This window comes from Dipodomys merriami, unplaced genomic scaffold (assembly GCF_024711535.1).
Source record: "Dipodomys merriami isolate MVZ:Mamm:240054 unplaced genomic scaffold, mDipMer1.0.p SCAF_13, whole genome shotgun sequence".
NCBI classification, from domain to species: Eukaryota; Metazoa; Chordata; class Mammalia; order Rodentia; family Heteromyidae; genus Dipodomys; species Dipodomys merriami.
The window spans coordinates 12,830,892-12,852,699 of record NW_027202604.1 but is presented as its reverse complement, the minus strand read 5'-3'; the positions used below and the strand labels follow the sequence as shown (position 1 = coordinate 12,852,699).

Below are 21,808 nucleotides of genomic sequence, written 5' to 3'. Positions count from 1 at the left end.
GGCGGGGACACCGGCGCGGCCCGAGCCCGTACCTGAGGGAGGGGTGTAGGCGCAGGTCGCGGGCGCCCGCCGAAGCCCGAGGACGCGGGGGAGGGGGCGGGGAGGGCCCCCCCCGGGGACCGGGTGTCCCCCGCAACACCGTCGAGTCACCGGGAGCCGGACCCACGCACCACGCACCCGACCGCCCGGCCACGCCTGTTCCCCCGCCGCGCTCGCGCCCGCCCCGGACTCACCCTCAGCGCCGCCGCCGCCGTCGCCGCCGCCGCCGCCGCCGCCCCCGGCCGTTCCAGCTCCGGCTCCCGAGGCTGCTGCCCGCGGCTGCGGCTCTGGCCGCCCCTCAGTCCTGGAAAGTGAAGCCACCACCGCCGGGAGCCAACGCCGCCCGGCCGTCCGTGCGCGCGCCCGCCAGTACGCGTGCCCGCGTGCCCGCCCGCCCGGGAGAGACCGCGAGAGCGCGAGCCCCACGTCGGCCGTGCGGCGCCGCGCGCTCCCCCCTCCCGCCCCTTCGCCCCTCCTCCGCCGGCGCGCGGCCGCGAGGGGGCGGGGGCGGGCGCGCGCACGAGCGGGCTGCCCCGCGGGGCCTGCGGGGGGTGGGGGAAGGGGGAGGGGAAGCGGTGGGGAGGGAGGGAGGGGGAGGGGACGGACGGAAAAGTAAAGTGACAGCTGAGTCCCGCGCTCCGGCCGGGCCGCGGAGCGTGGGGGGTGAGGGGCGTCAAGCCGGGAAGGAGCGACAGGGACGGTGAGAGGTGGGGGTTGGGGGGGGGGGAGTCGAGGCTGACGGGGCGGCTGGAGGGGAGGGGACGCGGGGACCTTGACGGGCGCGCGCATTAAAGGGACACACGAAGGCTAGGGGGTGGGAGATGGCCCAAGAATGGTGAAGGGATTGGGGGTGGGGGAGGCCTTGTACCCCCAATCCACCGCATCCCCCTCCGGACTTGAACTCGCCTCAGAAGTCCCGGCCGACACCTCAAACCCGACTCCCAGCCGCGTGGTGCCCACAGGCGCCCGAGGTGGGGAAACTTCACCTGGGCCTGGGCAAGAGTTGGCCCAGGTTAAGCCTGACCCCACCCCGACTCTGCAGCCACCCAGGTGGCCCTGCTTCTTTGGACGTGCTCTGAACCAGAATGCCCAGGCCTCTGAGCCTTGCGATCTTGGGGTGTCCAGAGGGATGGGGAGTCAGGGGTACCGGAAAGCACACGGGGCCAGGTGAAGGGGTTGGGAACGCTAGCTGGACTGCGGATGGCCTGAAGGAGCCTTAAGTTCTCCTGTACCCTCCCCTAAATAGCCAGTATTTTAAAAAAAAAATATGCTTTCTCAATTCCATGAAATTTCCCTCACTCCCACCTGTTTGCCCAATTGAGTGTGATCACTGTTCCTAAACTTCTGCTCTGCAGAGCTCTGTGGGAAGATTGTCCTGACCAGACATGACTGAAGATAGACACCACCACCACCCCTGACACCCATCCCAAGGAGAGGGACAGACCTAGAATAATCTAAGTCACTTGGACATAATCTAATTGGATACATAATCAGGAGAGGAAAACCAGCCTGCCAGGGGTCCCAAGCCCACCATGTCCTGCAGGAACTCAGGAAATTCAGTGTAGCAAGACTCCCACCCAGAAGACTGGAGCAACATTTAGAACTGAACATCTCTTCACAAGTGCCTTCTACCAGAAAATTGCCAAAAGCAAGTATTGGTGTTTAGCCTCTATAAATCACTGAGGGAAAATGGAACAGTATTGTGGGTCACTTCTAGGTATAACTCGTGTCAACAGGTCCTCTTTACCCTTAAAGTCTATATATTGGAGCATTAGAAGTAATTGTATTCTAGGTTGATCAGGTATATTGCCACCTATGTCTATCACCTGGTGTAGTGTATTAGTAGATATGGTAGTAGAAAAATAAGGCATAGAATGCGTCATACTTCTAAATATTGAGGATATGACCAAATAGAGCATTTCATAGACTGCCTTAAATGTGTGCATAGTCTTTCCTCACTCAATCTCTGCATATCACTATTCTCATTTTACTGATGGCGTTTCAAGAATACAAAAATGTTGGAACCTTCCATGTGTTTTGCAACCTTTCTAGATTGAATTCAGGGCTAAGTAAGCAAACATATTCATTCTTCCACTAAACTAGGACTCCAGTCTCTCATTTCTTAGGCTTTTCTCCAAAGTATTATTGTATATATTCTCCTATATACTGTTGGTTTGTGTTTGTTTACAGTAAATGTTTTATAACAAAGTACTCCTCCGTTACAGGCAGTCTCCGGTTGATTTTTTAGTCAGTTGGGAACAAGGATGCAGTAATATCAGCTTCTATCAGGAGAAATTTTACTGCTTTGCTCGAACTGTGGTTGCAAGAGTACTTCATTTGTCTGTAAATATTTTAACCACTATTTACTAAGTTCACAAAAAGAATAATACAAATCAGAGATACCCTTTACATTTATTCAAGGAATCTGTTCATTACCAGGCACTTATTTATTTACTGAGTTTTGGGATATACTATTGAATAAAGGAGAAAAAAAATCATTCTTACAGAACTTCCCTTTCCCTGATCCTTCTCAGCAGTACACTCAACATCCAATTCATCAACCAATTCTGTTCACTCTGCTGTCAAAAACTATCTCCTGAAAGTGTCTAGTTCTTCCCAGTCCCCTTCTTCCCCACTGCTTAAATTCCAGTACAAGCGATCATGGTGTCTTAATAATAGCATCCTACCTGATCTTTCTACTTCCCCCTACTACCACCACACACATACAGTGGTCTGAATGAATTTTTAAAACAGAGGTTGTGTCTTTCCCTATCTCAAAATGTCTAGTGGCTTTGCATCCTAGATCAACAGCCAAACTTATTTCCAGGACCCAACCAGACACCTCAACCTGGTCCCCTCTGGCTTCACAGCATACAATTTTACCTCATCCTTCTCTCCCTCCAGCCATATTGACCTCACTGTAATGGAACACATTAAGCATTCCTCAGCCTCAAGACTTCGATTTCTTGTCTCTGAATGTTCTTCCCTCATACCACTCCCCCCAGAACTTCCTATTCCCCTCCTTTGCTTTATTTGCCTCATGAATATCACCTAATACAACTTTTATGTGTTTAGTTCAGTATCATTTCCCTTTTCCTTCTTTCTCCATTCTCCCCATCCCCACAACACACAACATGTAAGCACCTTGAGAAAAAGGATCTTGTTGGCTGATAGATATACAATAAATACTAGATAAGTGAATAAAATCAACTTAGTTGATGACAAAATGAAGTGTAATTCTAATTTCTTTTTGTTGTTGTTATTGTTGGTGGTGGTGGTGGTTGGGAGCTTGAGCTCAGGGCCTGGGTGCTGTCCTTGAATTCTTTTTATTCAAGGCAGATGCTATACCACTTTGAGCCACAGCACCACTTCTGGTTTTCTGGTGGACTTTGTTGCCTGGGCTGGTTTTGAAGTGCCGTTCTCAAATCTCAGCTTCCTGAGTAGCTAGAATTACAGGTATGAGCCACCAGCACCTGGCCATAATTCTAATTTCTTCAATAATTATTAGTACTTACTTAATGTGTTCTGGGTGGGAGATGTTGAGAGTGGAGGGAGAAAATGAGAGAGAGTGAGTCCTGGGGCTTGAACTCAGGGCTTGGGCTTTGTCCCTGAGCTTTTTTGCTCAAGGCTAATGCCCTGCCACATGAGCCACAGCTCTACTTCCAGTTTTTTGGTGGTTAATTGGAGATAAGAGTCTTACAGACTTTCCTGCCAGAGCTGGCTTTGAACCACAATCCTCAGATCTCATCCTCCTGAGTAGCTAAAGTTACAGGGGTGAGCCACTAGTGTCCTGCTAATTTGTTCTCAATTGTGCGAGGTTAAGTTCTAGGGCACTTTGCAAGATCATAAGCATTGTGTAGATTTATTCTATTAAATCAATCCCCATTGTACAGATGAGAGCATTGAGGTACAGAGGGACTGAATTACTTGCCCACTATCACACAGATGCTAAGTAGCAGAGCTGATATTCAATATTGACTGTGCAGACCTGTGAACTTCTAGACAGCTTACTATAATTCCATGCTACAGATACAGATTTTTATTTGATGTTTTCAGCTCCTTTTCCCTATGACTCAAACTTATTCTCCAAGACAAATAGCTCACCTTTCTTATATTTCCTGTTCTCGTCCATCAATCTGTCATCATAAACATACTCCTTTCCTACATTTCTTATTTCTGGCTTTTAATTCAGAGGCTACATGTTTTTCTCCCTAGAATTGGCAAATGAGAATGGTTTTTGAAGGTTTCTTCTAACTCTGTTACTTCCAGCTATATGAGAAGGTAGAATCACAACTGTTTTGTTTTTTTTTTTTTCCAGTTTGAGAAAGACATTTGGTGGGGGAGTAGGCAGAGACCTAGGCTAGGCTTCAACAGAATATATCATGCTGATAGAGCCCTGCTATTTGTTTATGCAGCTTCTGTTCTCATTGGGCACCTTTTAAACAGGCATTATGAAATAATTGAATTATACTCCCTGCAAGAAACATCCTGTTAGTTCAGGTTTACCATAGAGTAGAACCCTGAGAGAGGGGGAAGACAGACAGTTATCTTTTTCATAAAGCCTGTTTTGAGATAGGCTGTTGGCACCCTGTGGTCACCCAGAATGTTTGGAATGCTGAAGAAGAAGAGCACTGAAGGAAAAATTAAAGTTCCATTAGATTTGGGAATGCTGACACAAAGGTACACACCGGATGCCTAAGAAATGTTTGTTGCATAAATGAATGAATTTCTAACAAGGCATAGAAGAGTACCAAGGACTAAGTCTCTTGACTTTCTCATTTAGTCAGAGAGTGTTACCTGGGCTTTTATAGATGTTTGTATCTGTTGCACACTGCAAAATGTCAGAGAATTCCACTTTTTCTTTTCTTTTTTTAAATTTTTGGTGCCAGTTCTGGGGCTTGAATTCAGAGCCTAGACACTGTCACTGAGCTTTTTTTTTTTTTTTTTTTTTTTTTTTTTTTTTTTTTTTTTTTTTGCTCAAGGCTAGTATTTTGGTATTTAATTGAAGTATTTTGGTATTTAATTGGAGGTAAGAGTCTTAGGGACTTTCCTGTCCACCCTGGCTTCAAAACTCAGTCCTTATCTCTTAGTCTCTTGAGTAGCTAAGTCAGGCATTAGCCACCTCCACCTGTTGGAATTCCATCCTTATAAATTAAAATGTGAACACCAAAGTGTGGCTGTTCTCTAACTCCCTTATTCCTGCCCAAATATGGTAGTCTGTCTTTAAGATGCCCCCAACTATCTCTGTTTCCTAGTATTCACATCTTAATGTTCCCTTCTCACATTATATTATATGATGATTGGTATTATACTGAGAAGTGATGATAAGTCACTTCTGAGCCGTTTATAAATACCTTAGAGTTTTGATCACATCTGCTTTGTCTCTCATGGCTCACTTTGGTGGAAGCCAGTTGCCATATTGTGAGCAGCACTATGAAGATGTCCATGTAGCTAGGAACCAAGATCCCTTGCTAAGATCCCCATGAGCAAGCTAGAAAGCAGGTCAAGCCAAGGCTGGGAAGGTGGCTTAGTGGTAGAATGATAGCCTAGCATCCATGAAGCCCTGGGTTCAATTCCTCAGTACCACACATTGCGGCTCAAGTGGTAGAGTACTACCCTTGAGCAAAAGAAGCTCAGTGACAGTGCCCAAGCCCTGAATTCAGGCCCCAGGACTGGGAAGGAAGGAAGGAAGGAAAGGAAGGAAGGAAGGAAGGAAGGAAGGAAGGAAGGAAGGAAGGAAGGAAGGAAGGAAGGGGAAAAAAGAAAAAAAAAAAAAACAAGCAGGTCAGATCCAGCTACTGTGGGATAAAACCCTAATCAGCATCGTATCTACAAACTCATGAACTAGGAAGCCGTGCTTTAACTTTGAGATTAAAAAAAAAAAATGTTTGCCAGGAACAAGAAATGGGGCTTAGCCGGGCGCTGGTGGCTCATGCCTGTAATCCTAGCTACTCAGGAGGCTGAGATCTGAGGATCACGGTTCAAAGCCAGCCCGGGCAGGAAAGACCGTGAGACTCCTATCTCCAATAAACCACCAGAAAACCGGAAGTGGCGCTGTAGCTCAAGTGGTAGAGCGTTCGCCTTGAGCTGAAGAGCTGAGGGACAGCGCCCAGGCCCAGAGTTCAAGCCCCACGACCGACCAAAAAAAAAAAAAAAAAAAAGAAATGGGGCTTAGTGTTAGCTTAGCATGCATGAGGCCCTGGGTTCTATTCCTTGGTACCACATAAACACTGAAAATACGTATTAAAAAAAAAAGATAAAAGTTTTGAGGACAATTTGTTATGCAGCAGTAGGTGTTTGCTCCTGCTTATTAACATTGATGTCTCCCCACCAAATCAGCTGCATATCAAAAATTCTGCAGGCCCTATAGGACAAGGAGTCACTCTGATAAAGGTATACTCAACTTCCCCAAAACACAAATGGAAGGGCTTAAGTAGCTGCTGAGAAAGGAGGTTAGAAATGGAACAAAAGAAGGGTCATTCTTAAACACCAAGGAATAAAAAAGAGGGGAAAAATCTGTTCTGAATAAGACTGTCAAAACAGAAAGAGAACAATCCGCGTAAATTAGAGATTTGTTGAGCAATGAGATTGTAAATGAGATTTTCTTTGTAGTATTTGTTATAATGTTATAAAAGTACATTTGACTTAGGGGAACCTGACCATGGAACAAAGATGGAAGGTGGAAAAACTTGGTGTGGTTTGAGCCATTTCTTAGCCCAGGGCCTGACACAGTAGAATTGAGCTGCATAGATCTGAGATCCTGGCTCTACTTTGCTCCTGCTCCTGTGATCCGGAGCCAGTGGCTTAACTTCTTACTGCCTCAGAAGCCTTCTCTACAAATGGGGCTTATTTAAATAGCGCTTTCTTACTCAGCCTCAGAGAGAAGATTAAATAAGTTAAATATGTAAGCAACTGAATAGTGCTTGAAGCAAAAAGAGCAAAAGTGAACTCCTGGTCTTTCTAGTTCTTTGATAAGCACTCCAATCTGCATTTAAGGACCTTGCGTGTGAGTGTCTCTTTGTCTTGCAAATAGTCTTCCCTAGTCTGACACCACTCGGAGTCCCATTCCCCACCTTCCCCCTAGTATTCTGATTGTTTGAAGCCTGAGAGTTCTACTTGCTGTAAACTCTTGTAGTGCTGGGCCCTGCCCTTTGCTTATCTCCACATCTGTGCTTTAGGCTAAGGAAAAGTGGCCTTAACTGTTGGTCAGGTCAAGGAATACATCCACTTTTCTGCCAGCCATTTTTCCCCTCTTAAATTTTTATGGAAATCTAAGAGGTGTGCCATTGTTTCATGTCATTCATATAAACAATGACTTCAAAGGCTATGTAAAACGTAAGTTCTTTACGTAAACACTTTACTACTTCCTGCAAACTCACTAAAAAAAAAAAATACTTTCCAGGAACCCATTGATTCTTCGGCAGATTCCTATGAAGACAAACTAGAACTTTGGCTGACTTTATTGTTTTTATTCAGCTTTACATTTACCTTGTACTACATTCTATATTTAGAAGTACATAATTTTTTTTAAGTTACAGCTTTGAGAGATAATCTAATTTAAAAGATATGTAATTCAGTCATTTTTGGGGGGGGGGGTCTGGTCGTGGGGCCTGAACTCTGGGCCTTGGAACTGTCTCTCAGCTCTTCAGCTCAAGGCTAGCTAGCGTTCTACCACTTGAGCCCCAGCGCCACTTCCGGCTTTTTTCTTTTTGCTTATGTGGTGCTAAGGAATCAAACCCAGGGCCTCATGCATGCAAGGCAAGCGCTCTACCACTGAGCCACCTTCCCAGCCCCAGTCATTTTTTTTGGGGGGGGGGGTTGGTCATGGGGCTTGAACTCAGGACCTGAGTGCTGCCCTGTGTTTTTTCCCTCAAGGGCAGCCCTCTACCATTTGGATCCATACTGCCACTTCCTGTTTTCTTGTGGTTAATTGGAGATGAGTCGCATAGACTTTCCAACCTGGTCTGGCTTCAAACTGTGGTCCTGTGATCTCAGCCTCCTGAGTAGCTAGGATTATAGGCAAGAGACACTGATGCCCAGCTGTGATTTTTTTTTTCAGTCTGCTTAAATATTCAAGGTCAGACATAACTGTAAATGGAGAACAATACTTGCCTGCTTTCTTTCTCTGCCTATTCTGTTACATTTTTCTGTTGACCAGAAATTATTTTGACAGTATACATGAGCCATATGCTAGAGTTCTCTGGGATTAACAAACAAATGGGGGCCAAATGAGATGGTAGCACCAGGTGTCCAGCCCCACAGTCAGTGATGCATTTCTTACTAGCCATTATTTAGTTTGTGTCCTCAGACATCATCTAATCCCTCTTTATTTGGTTGAGTCCTCAACAAAGCACACACCAGGATAAAGTTAGAAATGCAGATGGTTTCTTCCTTTTTTTTTCTTTTCCATACTCTCCTCTTTTTTCTTTCTTTCTTTCTTTCTTTTTTCTTTCTTTCTTCCTGTCTTTCTTTCTTTCTTTCTTTCTTTCTTCCTGTCTTTCTTTCTTTCTTTCTTCCTGTCTTTCTTTCTTTCTTTCTTTCTTTCTTTCTTTCTTTCTTTCTTTCTTTCTTTCTTTCTTTCTTTCTTTCTTTCTTTCTTTCTTTCTTTCTTTCTTTCTTCCTTTCTTTTGTTTTTGGTCCAGTCATGGGGCCTGAACTCTGGGCCTGGGCGCTGTCCCTCAACTCTTCAGCTCAAGGCTAGTGCTCTACCACTTGAGCCACAGCGCCACTCCCGGCTTTTTTCTTTTTGCTTATGGGGTGCTGAGAAATCGAATCCAGGGCCTCAGGCATGCAAGGCAAGCGCTCTACCACTGAGCTACCTTCCCAGCCCCCTTTCTTTATTTCTCTTTCTTCCTTCCTTCCTTCCTTCCTTCCTCTTTCTTTCTTTTTCTCTTTCTTTCTTTCTTTCTTCCTTCCTTCCTTCCTTCCTCTTTCTTTCTTTCTTTTTCTCTTTCTTTCTTTTTTCTTCCTTTTCTTCCTTCCTTTCTTTTGTCCTACTTGTCTGCCTGCCTTCCTTCCTTTCTTTCTTTCTTCCTTCCTTCCTTCCTTCCTTCCTTTCTTCCATCTTTCCTTCTCTTTCTCTCTCCCTTTCCTTTCTACCTGTCTGTGTCTATCTAGCTTATCTGTCTATCTATGAGAAATAAAGAGAGCCAAACCTGGCAGGGAAATCCTACAGGTACATACAATTCAGGGTTGACATTTGTGACAGGAGGGAAGGGAGGAAGGAGAAGTGGGGAGGAAGCTGCAGTGTAGCTCTGAGGAAGTCTTGCCCAGCCTAGAAGACAGTTCCTGCGCAAAGTCTGCCAAAACCTTGGGGCTTCGTTTAGCAGATTCTGCTAAACTGCTCATGGTTTGTCACTTGCCAGGACTGTCTGGGAAGGGCATCCCTTTGGCTTAAAAATTAAGATGATGGGATGGGAAGGTGGCTCAGTGGTAGAGTGCTTACCTTGCATGCATGAGGCCCTGGGTTCGATCCTCAGCACCACATAAGCAGAAAAAGCTGGAAGTGGCACTGTGGCTCAAGTGGTAGAGTGCTAGCCTTGAGTTGAAGAGCTGAGGGACAGTGCCCAGGCCCAGAGTTCAGGCCCCATGACCGGCAAAATAAAAAGAAATATATATACTAAGATGCGTGCTGAGAGTACCTGGAACTAGTAGCCTACCAAATGCCTCACAACTGATAAAGACATTTTTTTCTTGAAGAGTAACTTCAGCTATTTCCATAGCTCCTTAGCTTCAACCTAAGTTCTAAGAACCTAAGTTCTTTTGATCATAGCTACTATCAGCCTCCAGTCTATTTGCCTAATAGTGGATAAGTTCAATACTGTTCTCTGCTTGACTATTATACTGGTCTCCTGGAGTCAAAACTAATGCTTGTTCAGACACTTAAATTACACTGAGTACATATTAGTGTCCTTTAATTTTTATTCTCTCACTAAACTCTCTCTCTCTCTCTCTCTCTCTCTCTCTCTCTCTCTCTCTCACACACACACACACACACACACACACACACACACACACACCCCACACACATACATACACCTATAATCCTCCTGTTTTAGCATCCCAAGTGCTAGGATTGTAGGCTGCAGACCTGGGCCGCCGTACACCTAGCCATTCCTCTCTTTTTTAAAGGAAAGAGAACAAAACCACTGTCCTATGTTCTGAAAAATATGTAAGAGCTCTTCATTTGACTTACTTGCCCCCAAACTGTTCTAAAACTGCATAACTAAAGATACCTCTACTGCATAACTAAAGATACCTCTAGAGAAGCTTCTGAGCTAACTTCAGTGTATCTCTCTGCTTGCTTGTTCAGAGGGGAGCATAGGTTTGCCCTTCATTTCACGTACCTTTAGCATAACTTTACCAAAGATATTCAAGGAGTAAGACATCAATTGACCCACAAGGTATACGTGTAAATATCTTCATATGGTATACATATGCCTCTCATAATTTATAAGTTACACTGAATGAGTAACAAAAATGTTGTGCAGATGTTACCAGCAGTGTTTGATATTTTTCCCTTTGATTTTTATACTAGAGATTATGGCAAATGACCAATTGCATTGTCACTGCTCAATTACAACAGTATTTCTTTAAATTTACTACTTAACGAACTGCAAACCAAATTGTTTAATCCATTCAATTTGTCTTTTGAGACAGTGTCTTGCTTAGTTGCTAAGACAGTTAAGATAGTGTCTGGCCTGCAGAGTGCCTGTGGCTCATGCCTGTTATCCAAGCTACTCAGGAGGCTGAGATCTGATGATCGTGGTTCAAAGCCAGGCCAGGCAGGAAAGTCCATGATACTCTTACCTCCAATAAACCACTAGCAAACTGGAAGGGGCACTATGGCTCAAGTGGTAGAGCACTTGCCTTGAGCTGAAGAGCGTAGGGACAGCGCCCAGGCCCAGAGTTCAAGCCCACTACTGACCAAAAAAAAAAGTTAGTGTCTGGCCTCTAACTTAAGATCCTCTTACCTCTGTCTCCTGGATAGCTGAGATTCCAAGTATGCATAACCATGACAGATTTAAAATTTTAAGTTGAACTATGTTACATAGTCCTTCCCTTTCCTCTTCCATATGACACTTGAAACTGTTATTTTTATTTTTCTCTTGCTACTCTTATCCTTCCATCATAGAATCGTATGGGGAAGGAAGAACAGATAGGGGAAAGGGAAGGAAGGACCACAGTGCTAGTGTAATATGTCTCATCCTAAGATCTATACTGGGGGTGTTCAGAGTGTCCCTAGAACTGACCATAATGGCAAAAAGACTAGAAATATAGAGATGATTACAGATAAAGAGCAAATTACTCTGGATAAAGACAGTCTTAACTAGAGTAATGCATTACTTCCTGATTATTCCAACTCAATCCCTCTAGACATTTATTTCAGTCTACAGAGGAAAACCTATGACTAAGAACTAACAGCTACTTGCCCACAAAATCTCTTTGGCAGGAGTTGCACAATGCAGCACACAAAAGGAAGTCGGGCGGGTGGTGCTGTGTTGGGGGTGTGGTGCTGTGTTGGGGCTGCTGACAGAGTGGGAAGTGACACTCGTAGAGTCTGTGGCTTGGTTGCACAGGGAGGCACTGGTGCAGGGCATTTGGACTCTTCTGTGAGGAATAGCATGGCTTTTAGAGAGCATATTACCTCTGGGATTTCAGAGGTTTCACAAGTTTCTGAAACAATGAAGGGCCATGTTCTAACCACAAGTGAGAGCAGACCTGGTGCCTCACAGAGGAAACAATATGCAGGCGTCTAAGGAGGTCAGCATGCTGACAATGGAAGAAATAATCATAGAGGACATTGAACTGCACCCCATCTGATTAAGAAATCTTTCCAGAAAAATGTGCTTGAATGTCTTCAATAAGAGAGGCCATTTTACCTCCCCTAACTGTTGACTGTACTTCTGAAGACCTTCAACTTTCTTCACCCCCAAATTACCTCCCAAACCTTTTCTCACTTTTTTAGGGACCACGAAGTAATGCTAATCACTTCTCAGCAAGAAGGCTATCTCATTATTTAAAAATTACAAACATAGCCTGGGTCTGTTGGCTCCTACTTGTAATCCTAGAGTCTCAGGAGGCCAAGAGACTCAGAAGATCATGGTTTGAAGCCAGCCAAGACAGAAAAAATGTCTGCATGACTCCATCTCCAATGAACCAGCAAAAGGCTGGGCTGGATGTGTTGCACAAGTGGCAGTGTACTAGCTGTGAGCAAGATAGACTTGAAGCATGAAAGGCCCAGAGTTCAAGCTGTTAACAGCATGAAAAAAAAGCCATCTCCTCCCCATATGGCTAACACATCTCAGAATTCGATGTCTCCCTAAGGACATGGATTTCTGTTCTCTCATCTTTGAAGTCATTCGCTCCCAAACATACTCTAATTTGTCTGTTTCTCATAAAACATCATGCCAGGAACTGAACATGATATTCCAGGAGGAGTTGGCTCAGCTGAGAGCAAAGTAAGCTATTTGTCACCTGCTATCCCCCTCCCAGGAATCTGCCATTCCCAAATGTTAAATATAATTCCCCATGCGGCATGGGGATATTGCTTTTCAACGACACATTAGGTTAAGGTCAAAGGGAAAAAAAATCCATGAGACTGACGAGCACAGGAAACAATTTTGCCATGTCAATTCACTGCATTTTAAATCTTTACCTCTCAATTTAGCATGCATCTTGCACTCCTAAGACCTATAGGAAATAAGCTTGTCAGCCTTAAAGAACAGTCATAAATTTTACCTCTTTCAGAAACTCCTAGTTGGTTCTCAGAAATGTGTGTTTATGGGAGGAAACAAAGGTATTGATGACAAGTTAGAATTATGTACTTTTATCCCAAGAATGTAGAGTCTTAACTGCCATAGAAGAATTCAGGTGGGGTTTTTATTTGTTTCTGAAATTATATCATTTTCCACTTTGGTAGTAAAAACAATAAAATTACTTCTTTTGCAAGTTGTCTAAATGAGGATCATCTACATAAAAGAAGGTGTGTGTGTGTGTGTGTGTGTGTGTGTGTGTGTGTGTGTGTGTGTGTGTGTGTGTGTGTGTGTGTGCGCGCGCGCGCATGTGTGTGGTCTGGAGATTGAATACAGGGCCTCAAGGCAAGCATTTTACCACGTGAACCCAATTATTTTCACTTTTAGGGGTTTTGTTGTTTTGTTTTATTTTGTTTTTCAGATAGGGTCTCCTGACAATTTTACCTGACTTAACCTAAAGCCTCAAACCTCATTCCTTTCATATCTACCTGCCAAGTGGCTGGGACCACAGACATGTACTACCATATCTGGTCTGCAGAAGAAGATTGCTAATCTTTTTTGCAGTGCTAATGATTGAGCCTAGGGCCTCTTCATTCATGCTAGGCAAGTAAGTGCTATAATACTGAGCTACACTTTTAGTCTTAATATTTTCAAGAAAAATTTATTACAGAAAAAGCCCTTTTATTATGTAAATGTTTACATTTACATCAATAGCATTTCTGGTACCATCATGAATAATTAATCCAAGCATAGCTAATTATATAGTATAGATTTGTTACATTTACACTAATAGTTTGTTTACCAAACTCTTTTTTCCTTTTCACATAACAAAGTCAACATTCCCAACATGTTCCATAATTTTGTTTCTATTTCTAATGCTGAATTATGCTTGAACATGACCTTACTTGTGACATGTTTTAAAATATCAAGCTATTTCATACCTCTTTTAGATGTTATTCCAGAAATCTATTGTTAAAGAAATAAAATAAAAAATAAAACCACTCAAAAAGTTGGTGGTTTAAATGAGTCATTTCTGTTTCTTCCGGATACAATTTGCAGAAAATGGTAGCTGGGTGCTAGTGGCTTATACCTGAGTCGGAGATCTGAGAATTGTGGTTCGAAGACAGTCTGAGCAGGAAAGTCTGTGAGACTCTTATCTCTAGTAACCACCAAAAAGCCAGAAGTGGAGCTGTGGCTTAACTGGCAGAGCACTACCTTGAGTAAAAAAGCTCTTCAGTGGCTCATTCATATGGCTGGCAAGTTGTTGCTAGCTGTTTGGGTGGAGATCTCAGTTCCTTTCCACCAGAATGTCCTACTAGCTGCTTGGCTTCCTTACAGCATGATAATTGTTTCTACAAGCAGAGATCTCAAGAAAACCAAAGGAAAGATACCTAATGTACATGTTCTAGCCTCACAGGGTCATTTCTCTACATTGTATTCATAGAAGTAGCTCTATAAATCCCCACAGATTCAAGAAGAGAATTAGATCTCACCTCTTGATAGAAGAGTGAAAAGTTTCTAGAAAGTTTTGCAGAACTAGAGATATTGCTGCAGATATCTTTGGAAAATACAGTCTGCTCCCGGTATGTTATTCCTCGCATCCCATTCCTTCTTTGCTTAGGAAACAGTGTATTCCCTTAAGCTCTGCTCAGATACTACTTTCTTCATGAAATATTTTTCCAACAAAGAGTATAATAACCATGCCTATTGTGTCAACTGTGTCTTATATTAACCACTATTATGCTCCATTATTACAACAATTATCATGTATATTCAGTCTGAATAAAGACTGTAAGCTTTTTTTTTTTTTTTTGGCCAGTCCTGGGGCTTGAACTTAGAACTCAGGCCATGGGCATTACCCTTGAGCTTCTTTTGCTCAAGCCAAGCACTCTATCACTTGAGCCACAGAGCCACTTCTGGCCTTTTCTGTTTATATGGTACTGAGGAGTCAAACCCAGGGCTTCATGGATGCTAGGCAAGCACTCTACCACTAAGCCACATTCCCAGCCCCAAGACTGTAAGCTCTTTAAGAGCTACTACTGTAACCACTGTTGACTGGCTTCTCATCAGCCATCACCAGTCTGCCAGTCCTTATGTTGATGTCCTCATCATTCTTTCATTGCCACAAATATCTCTCCTATTCCACATTGGTCTGCCCTTAGAGCCAACCTAGCATGCCCCTGATCTACCCTTGTCCTTTCCTAGTTTACTCTAAGTATGGTCCACACACTAACAGTTGGTTATCACCTGGGGAGCTTGTTAGAAATGCAGATGGTCAGCCTTTGCATTAGAACTACTAAACCTACATGTTAACAAGATCCCATGATGATGATAATGATTTGTTATTTTAGAAGGCATCTCTTTGACTCCATTCTGAGAAGTCAATGGTGTCAAGTGAATGCACTCATCTTGGAAATACACACACACACACACACACACACACACACACACACACACATCCTACATGTTTATGCCTGTAGTTATTGCTATTGCAACAAGAGACCTCACCCTCAGGTGGCAAGAAAGGAAAAGAATAAGCTAGAGGTATGACTTTGATTCATTCTCTGGCCTTAGACTTCCAAGAGGGCAAATTAACAATATATTCATGTTTCTAGACCCTCTGGTGCAATTTTGAATTTATAGATGAATATGAGAACAGCCATCTTGACAATAATGTGTTCCAATTCATGAATATGAAGTCTCTTCCCACTCATTTAGGTATTGCTTAATTTTTCAATGATGTGTTATAGTTTGCAGTGTGTAAGTCTTGCATTTCTTCTGTGAAATTTATTTGTATTCTCATTGTGAAGGAGTTTTTAATAATACAATTTTAATTGTTATATAGATATACAGTTACATTCTGTATTGATCTTGTATACTTGCTAAAGTCAGTTATTTGTTCTAGTAAAATTTCTTTAGATTTTCAAACCTTCTTTAGATTTTAGATAGGCCTATATCATCTCAAAATAAAGATGGGCTTACTTCTTACTTTACAATCTAGATGCCTCTAAATATTATTATTTTTGTATTGGTCTAGCTAAGAAATTTCAGTAGAAAGTTGGATAAAAGTGTTGAAAGCAGCCAGGCGTCAGTGTCTCATGCCTGTAATCCTATCTACTCAGGAGGCTGAGATCTGAGGATCACAGTTCAAAGCCAGCCCAGGCAGGAAAGTCTGTGAGACTTCTATCTCCAATAAACCACTAGAAAACCGGAAGTGGTGCTGTGGCTCAAGCAGTAGAGTGCTCGCCTTGAGCTGAAGAGCTGAGGGACAGTGCCCAAGCCCAGAGTTCAAGCCCCACGACTGACAAAAAAAAAAAAAAAGTGTTGAAAGCAGAGCCTGGCTGGAGTGGCTCATACCTATAATCCTAGGTACTCAAGAAGTGGACATATGGAAGATTGCAATTTGAAGTCAGGATGGGCAGAAAAGTCTAAGAGAATACATCTCTAAAATAACCAACAATAAGCTCAAATGATTGAGTACTAGCCAAGCAAGCAATCAGAGTGGAGTTTAAACCTTAATATTCTCTCCCTTTGCCTGTGTCTGGTCTTAGAAGAAAAACATTCAATATTTTTACTATTAATTATGACATTAGCTGTGAATATGTGGGGAAAGGGGTGGAATGAGTGTGTATGTGTGTGTTGTGTGTGTGTGTGTGTGCTTTATCAAGTTGGAGAGGTTCTATTCTTAGCTTGAAATTTTTATTACAAATGGTCTTGGATTTTTTTTCCAAATGCTTTTTTCTGCATAGAGATAACCATATGGTTTTTATCTTATATTATATTAATCTATTACATCTTTTTTCTTTCTTCTTTTTTAATATGCACTTTCAGGAATTTTTAGGGCTTCCTGAAGTTCAAAGCCAAAAGTTGTTAAAGTTTCGCTTCCTCTGTTTGTCCTAGAGGAAACTAATTTTCTGCCCTGAAATGAAATAATCTGATTGTCAAATGTCACTAGTCTCATTTCCTTCACTGTCATGAACTTTAAGTCATATCAGGATTTTGTTGAAAAATTCCAAAATAATTAGATTTCCAAGGCACTAACTGGTATAAAATTTAAATAAAATCTTCACACCATCCTTCTCTCTGCCATTGCTTTTACAAACCACCTGAGAACATAAGGAAAACAGTCTCCACATTGTGCTAATCTAGAAAATAGTTGCCAATGGAAGGACAGAGATGATGTTGTATTTATTAGTACAACAATGTGCAAATTATGTAGTTGTATAAGCATTTTAATGAACAAACCCAACTCTTCATCCTGAAAGCAGTCAACATTCAAGAACTTCATTATGTATTTAGACTACTTATTTAGGTGTCATTTAGTCTTTGTCCACATGTTGGCCTTACCACTCACTAAAAGTGTCTCAGGAGGCTGAGAACAGAAGATCAGGGTTCAGAGCCATCCTGGGCAAGAAGGTCTGTGAGACTCTTATCTTCAATTAACCTCCCAAAAGCTGGGAGTGAAGTTGTGACTCAAGTGGTAGAGTGCTAGCTTTGAGCAAAAAAAAAAAAAAGCTCAGATATGATGCCCAGGAGAAGGAGGAAGAAGGGGACAAGGGGAGGGGGGGAGAGGGCAGGGGGGAGAGGGGAAGAGGAGGAGGAGGAGGAGGGGGAGAAAGGAAGAGGAGGAGGAGAGAAGAAGAAGAGGAGGAGGAGACGACGATATGATGGGAGAGAAAAACTGGGAGAGAGCAAAGGAAGGGGTGACATTGTCCAAAAAGAAATGTACTCTTTACCAGACTTATGTAATTGTAACTCCTGTGTACATCACCTTTATATTAGTTTAAAAAAAGACATAATGTGTGTGTCTTGAGCAAAGAGCCCTGTTAGTGTGTCTCAAGCTTCTTCTGCTATAAAAAGTAATGATTATGTAGATGCTTCCTAACTCAGAGTAGAGTAACCAATGTAAGTTTATTCTTCAGATAGATGAACCAAGTTTCTTTCATTCATCAAACACTGAAAATATTTGAGTTGAATATGTGTTTAATCTACCAAATGTCCTACTCTACCACATATCCTAGCTTAGAAAATCAGTACACCATTGTAAACTGGTTGTCCACTCTCAAGACTGTATAACTGTCTACAGTGTCTTCATGCTGCTGCCCACCATCTCAATAAAAGCATCATAGCACAAACTGTTAGTCATAAAAGATCAGAATTCAAAATTTAAATACAATCTCCACTGGATGCTTATCATTTCTGTGCCATTATAAAGTTGAAAAGTCATATGTTGAACTTTTATTGAGATATGAAGATCATCTGTATTTACCCCAGAGCTTGCTGTGATAACTAGTGAAGTCATTTAATATACTTTGAATAGTCCAAATACATACATATCCATTTATTTTAGCAGTGCTGTATGTATGTGTGTAGTAAGAAGGGCTAAGAGAGTTAAATATGTTGCTAAATAAAGGTTTTGAGCATTCTGATATTTAAAATATGTCTCTCTACTTATCACACTGACCTACACCTGATTTGAAGATTCTCCTCTTTATTAGAATTTGCCTCAAATTCTTTCCCCTCCCCAAAGTCCATCAAATTGTAGCAAATGTGAAACATTTACTGGCTTGTCCACCTAATGCATCATAGCACCATACAAAAAGATAGGAAGAGACTAGTGTGGATAAAGGAAATCAATACCGGTTTCCTGTTCTTTACCTTAAGATCCTTTGTCTAGTTTCAGTGAGTCCTCAGCAGAATAAGAAACAGCTGAATTCTCAATCAAAATCAGATAAAACATAGTGATAAGACATTGTGGCTTTGCTATCTACAGATAAGAAATTTGAATTATAGCCTGGCCAAATTGTCTGAGCATGCAGCAGTTTTTTCAATTTTGTATGTCCTGGTAAATTTATCAACTTAAACATAAGATATTTAGAAACACAATGAGAAAATTCAGCCCCCCAAAATCTCTCCTGATTAAAAGCAATCCTATATATATTCCATTTGATGATAACCTTTCTCTGTAAATCTATGAGCATTATTAAGTTGTATAAATGTAACCTGGTCTATATTTACTCAACTAGACCTAAATATACTTTGCAAGATTTACCTATTGAGCCAGGTGCTGGTGGTTCAGGCAAGTAATCCTGTCTACTCTGGAGGCCCGGATCTTAGGATTGCAGTTGGAAGCCAGCCTTGGCAGGAAAGTCTGAAAGATTCTTATCTTCCAGTAAGTCAACAAAAAGCCCAAAATGAAGAGTAAAGCTGTGGTGGAATGTTAGCTTTGAGCAAAAAAAACCTCAGGGACAAGCCCAGGGCCTAAGAAAAAGCCCTGGAACCAGTACAAGAAAGAAAGAAAAAAGCTACTGAATGACAGAAGTAACAAGGCCTTAGCAGTTTTTAACCCACTAACCTCACAAAATGATCTTTTGGGGGGCAGGGAAATTGACAGTGCTAGAGACTGGTTGCTTTTAATTTAAATGGCCTGATTCATTATAACTGTCTTCTTAAACATGATTATACATATCTTTCAACTAGACATGTACAAACTTGTATTTTTTTGATAGAGGCAAAAAGATTCCATCTCAACCACTGTGCCTGTTATCCAAGCTACAAGGCTGTGAGTGCCTGTCGTCTTCTGCAACACAGCAAAACAAAAAGTAGGAGGATGGCAGTACAGACTACTTGGGCGAAAGTAAATTCCTATCTTGAAAATCACATCAAATGATGAGAGCTATGGCTCAAGTGGTAAAGCACCAGCCTAGCAAGCATGAAGTCCTGAGTTTAAGCCTCAGTATCACTGGAGAAAAATTTTAAAAAAGCAACTCAGAAGTTACTGAATTGAAAAGTTCCCTAGTCTATACCAACAGAATGAAGTAAAAGGAAACTTACCTAATGCTATGAAAATAAGCACATAGGAGTTAGGATAAATTCTCTAATAACAACATCATTTACTGAATTTAAAAAGGACTATATAAAAGCCTAATGTGAATATGGTGTATTGGATTCATCCAAGAGTAGTCACAACAATGATATCACATTTCATTTATCATGACATGAAAGGGAAGGAGAGAGAGAGAAAGAGGGGGAGTGAGAGGGAGAGAGAGGGAGAGGGAGGGCTGGGAAGGTGGCTCAGTGGTAGAATGCTTGTCTTATATACATGAGGCCCTGGGTTCTATTCCTCAGCACCACATAAGCAGAAAAATCCGGAAGTGGCACTGTGGCTCAAGTGGTAGAGCACTAGCCTTGAGCTGAGGGGACAGCACTCAGGCTCAGAGTACAGACCCCATTACTGGCAGAAGGAAAGAGGGAAGGAAGGCAGGCAGGCAGGAAAGCAAGCTGGGCACCAGTTCCAATAATCTCCAATGGAATGGAGCCAAAGTTTCTAGCTGTCAGACTTCATGAATACCTTGGTTGGCCTTTTTTCTTTCCTAGACTCCCCCACTTCCTGCTAGTTTAATTGGGAGATTTCTGATTAAGTCACTTTCACTGGGAGCTGAGAGCTTAAGCCTGTAATTCCAGCTACTCGGGTAGCTGAGATGTAAAGGCTCCTGGTTTGAAAGAGCCTAGGCAGAAAAGTGGGCATGACTTCATCTCCAACTAGCTAGAAAAAAAGCTGAGCTGGAGGTGTGACTTAAGTGGTACAGTGCTAATCATGAGCAAGTAAGCAGAGCTGAGAGGCCCTGAGTTCAAGCCCCAGGATCAGGAAAAAAAAAACCACAAAAATAACTAAGTCACTTTAACATAAATCCTCATCTAATTCTATTTCTGGGAACTCTTCCTAAGACAGGAAGTTTGTGTTCACCATGGACCCTTGAAGTTTTCTTGCTTGGGTCATGTTCCTGAATGAAATAGATAATACCCAGGCCAGGAGGTTAGATGATCTTTCTCTTCATAGTACACATGACCCAGAATGCAAATTCAGGACCTAAGCACCCTTTCCTCCAGCTGCTATGAGCCCAAACATCCTTCTCTCAGAGTTGTCATTAGCCAAAGGGCAGCCCTTTTGGCATATCTGTCCAGTGCAGCCCCTCTTATCTTCACTTAGGACAAGTGGGAAGAGCTATCATAACCCAGAGCTCTCTATGTCATAAGCTGCAGATCCTGCTGTAATTCATGATAACTAGGTTTCTTCCTCTGCCCAACCCTGCACTTCTTATATCTTCGTGGTTTTCTTAAAGACATTCTTCCATAAAGCTCTTATTAGTAAATCTCATAAAGCCCTTCTTAGTAAATATCTAGTAAATACCTCTTTCCTCAGGGAAGTGACCTGAGATGTTCTTTAATCTAGAGAGGGAAACCAGAGACCTGACCTGTGAGGATAAGCAATGCCTGGAAAAAGGAGCTCAAAAAAGCGATCTATCTTACCAAGGTTATACAGCTTGTAAGGACAGATGGAATCTGCATTTGAATTCAGATCCCTTTTCTTTTGCACATAAACCATCCAAAATCCATGGCTTGATTCTATTTTCCAACACTAGTAGCGAGTTATTTTTTATCATCGTTCTTTATTTTATTTTTGCCACTTCCAGAGTGGTAGAGCTCCACTTCCAGAGTCCCCATTTTTGGTAGTTTATTGCAGATAAGAATCTCAAGGACTTTTCCTGCCTGAGCTGGCTTTGAAACACAATCTTCAGATCTCAGCCTTCTGAGTAGCCAGGATTATAGGCATGAGTCACTACCTCTCAGTGTATTTCTTTATCTTTAATTTGAACTCAGGGCATGGGCACAGTCCCTGAGCTTTTTTTGCTCAAGGCTAGCAGTTTATCAGTTGAGCCACAGCTCTACTTCAGATTTTTGGTGCTTTACCGGAGATACAAATCTCTTAAACCTAGTAGATACCAGTGGCTTACACCTGTAATCCTAGCTACTTAGGAGACTGAGATCTGTGGATCATGGTTTGAAGCCAGCCAGGCAGGAGAGTATGTGAGACTCTTACCTCCAATAAACTACTCAGACAAAAAAGCCAGAAGTAGCTCTGTATCTCACGTGGTAGAGCACTAGCCTTGACCACAAGGAAACTCAAGGACAGCACCTAGGCTCTGAGTTTAAGCCACAGTACGGGTTCACTG

General features: G+C 42.4%; 1 protein-coding gene across 2 annotated transcripts in view; it reads right to left on the bottom strand.

The window, feature by feature from the left end:
• LOC138824676 (ubiquitin-conjugating enzyme E2 E2) overlaps positions 1-398 on the bottom strand; it is a 235,435-nt gene extending 235,037 nt beyond the window's left edge. Inside the window, exon 1 of one of the 2 annotated variants that reach the window (XM_070018687.1) lies at positions 234-398. The gene's annotated coding sequence lies outside the window, so the exon portion shown is untranslated. Of the gene's footprint in view, positions 1-32; positions 176-233 lie in introns of those variants that run through there. The other variant, XM_070018688.1, reaches the window with a different exon arrangement.
• Positions 399-21,808: the final 21,410 nt, after the last annotated feature.